Genomic DNA, 2,851 nt, shown 5'->3' on the forward strand with positions numbered 1-2,851 from the left:
TTGAGCCGACGAGTTTATAAAACCCGACACGGCCAATTGGATAAAAAGTATTATCCTTTGCAAGTCTTATCCGACCCTCAGACAGGCGAGGCCCCGGGCAGGACCCGAGGCCGCAATGTGCGTTCGAAAAATCAGTGCTCAATGTGTCCTGCAATTCACACCAAATCTCGCAGCTGGCTGCGTTCTTCATCGACCCGTGAGCCGAGTGATCCACTGCTCAGAGTTGTACTTTTTTTTTATATTGGCCAATCGTTTCCGAAAGGTCGTTAGTGCGTTCGAGTTTATTATTCAATGACACTCCCCATAGAGGGAAGCGATGCCACGGGGCGGTGTGCACAGAGGCACATCTCTTCAAGCCTAGCCATAGATAACTATGACCCCCCTCTTGCCCAAGTCGAGGGCCGGGGATAAAACAGGCACACCCATAGTAGGCATCATAAATTCAAAGTTTAGTACTTCGTTCCCCGAGTCGCGTGGGAACCAGTACCGGCAAGGAACTTAAAAAAGCTCCTCGTTTAGACATAATAGTTTATAATTAATGATCCTTTCGCAGGTTCACCTACGAAAACCTTGTTACGACTTTTACTTCCTCTAAATGATCAAGTTTGGTCATCTTTCCGGCACACCGGCTCGACCAAAAGGCCAATCCGAGCGCCAGTCCGAAGACCTCACTAAATCATTCAATCGGTAGTAGCGACGGGCGGTGTGGACAAAGGGCAGGGACGTAATCAACACGAGCTGATGACTCGTGCTTACTGGGAATTCCTCGTTCATGGAATCAATTACACTTTCCAATCCCCAGCACGAAGGAGGTTCAACGGGTTACCCAGTCCTTTCGGACAGGGAAAGCACACGCTGATTCCTTCAATGTAGCGCGCGTGCGGCCCCGGACATCTAAGGGCATCCCAGACCTGTTATTGCTCTGTCTCGTGCGGCTAAACGCCGCTTGTCCCTCTAAGAAGAACGTCCCACTACAAGAGGATGGGAACGTCTATTTAGTAGGCTAGAGTCTCGTTCGTTATCGGAATTAACCAGACAAGTCGCCCCACCAACTAAGAACGGCCATGCACCACCACCCACAGAATCAAGAAAGAGCTCTTAATCTGTCAATCCTTCCTGTGTCCGGGCCGGGTAAGTTTTCCCGTGTTGAGTCAAATTAAGCCGCAGGCTCCATTTCTGGTGGTGCCCTTCCGTCAATTCCTTTAAGTTTCAGCTTTGCAACCATACTTCCCCCGGAACCCAAAAGCTTTGGTTTCCCGGAAGCTGCCCGGCGTGTCATTTGAGGAACACAGCCGGATCGCTGGCTGGCATCGTTTATGGTTAGAACTAGGGCGGTATCTGATCGCCTTCGAACCTCTAACTTTCGTTCTTGATTAATGGAAACATTCTTGGCAAATGCTTTCGCAGTAGTTCGTCTTGCGACGGTCCAAGAATTTCACCTCTAGCGTCGCAATACGAATGCCCCCGTCTGTCCCTCTTAATCATTACCTCGTGTTCCGAAAACCAACAAAATAGAACCGAGGTCCTATTCCATTATTCCATGCACAATTATTCAGGCGTCGCGCCTGCTTTGAGCACTCTAATTTTTTCAAAGTAAACGTGAGGGTCTCCGCCCACAACCGGTGAAGATCATAGACAGAAGCCCCCTGAACGCTCGGCAGCGAACAGTAACCACCGGTAGGCGGACCGTCCGGCCGGAGCTGAGATCCAACTACGAGCTTTTTAACCGCAACAACTTTAATATACGCTATTGGAGCTGGAATTACCGCGACTGCTGGCACCAGACTTGCTCTCCAATGGATCCTCGTTAAAGGATTTAGAGTGTACTCATTCCAATTACGGGGTCTCAAAAGAGTCCCGTATTGTTATTTTTCGTCACTACCTCCCCGTGCTGGGAGTGGGTAATTTGCGCGCCTGCTGCCTTCCTTGGATGTGGTAGCCGTTTCTCAGGCTCCCTCTCCGGAATCGAACCCTGATTCCCCGTCACCCGTTACGACCATGGTAGGCGCGTAACCTACCATCGACAGTTGATAAGGCAGACACTTGAAAGATACGTCGCCGGGACGAGCCCGTGCGATCAGCCCAAAGTTATACAGAGTCACCACAAGAGACGGACACGAGGCCCGATTGGTTTTGGTCTAATAAAAGCGCTCGTTCCCGAAGGTCGGAGCTCTGCTGCATGTATTAGCTCTAGAATTGCCACAGTTATCCAAGTAGTAAGGTACGATCCAAGGACCATAACTGATTTAATGAGCCATTCGCGGTTTCGCCTTAATACGGCATGTACTTAGACATGCATGGCTTAATCTTTGAGACAAGCATATGACTACTGGCAGGATCAACCAGGTAACTTCCATCGTTCGTTAGAACGTTCGGAAAATGCACTCCGAATCCTTACATTTCACGAGTCGCGACCATCTCAGTCGCGGGGGACGCCTCGACAACGGAGGATCCCTCAGTCAATCTCGCTTTTTGTGTAGGTATTCCCCGTGCAATCTACAGAGGTTCTATAGTCTCACGACTTCCCCGACGGCTTCAACGCCGCGGGGCGAGTGCGGAGGCATCGAGAAGATATGTGCGCTGGACACAGATGCAGAAAACCAATCAATTCCTTTAAGTACGGTTCTGCTCGTCGCGTCAACGGCACGGGGGCCGAGCCGCTCGCAGAGAGGCTGAGATAGTTTGGAAGCGGCCAGAAAGACGGAGAATACCTCCCCGCCGATCGCAGCCTTCGTAGCAGAAGAATAACACCCTCGATCCCGGAGGCAGCGTCCGACCGACCCATAAAGAACCGAGAACCGATCCGATCGGGCACGACAGACCCACCGTCAACGTTAGAGGACCGCTTTCC

At 51.0% G+C, this 2,851-nt stretch overlaps 2 non-coding genes across 2 annotated transcripts; both read right to left on the reverse strand.

Moving 5' to 3' along the window:
• Nucleotides 1-71: 71 nt before the first annotated feature.
• LOC129985370 (5.8S ribosomal RNA) lies at nucleotides 72-225 on the reverse strand. The gene has a single exon (XR_008785559.1). It is a non-coding gene; the product is annotated as a 5.8S ribosomal RNA (ribosomal RNA).
• Nucleotides 226-536: 311 nt separating this feature from the next.
• Nucleotides 537-2,349, reverse strand: LOC129985369 (small subunit ribosomal RNA). Its single transcript, XR_008785558.1, has one exon. It is a non-coding gene; the product is annotated as a small subunit ribosomal RNA (ribosomal RNA).
• Between the last annotated feature and the right edge of the window lie 502 nt (nucleotides 2,350-2,851).

Source organism: Argiope bruennichi, chromosome 9 (assembly GCF_947563725.1).
Source record: "Argiope bruennichi chromosome 9, qqArgBrue1.1, whole genome shotgun sequence".
NCBI lineage: Eukaryota > Metazoa > Arthropoda > Arachnida > Araneae > Araneidae > Argiope > Argiope bruennichi.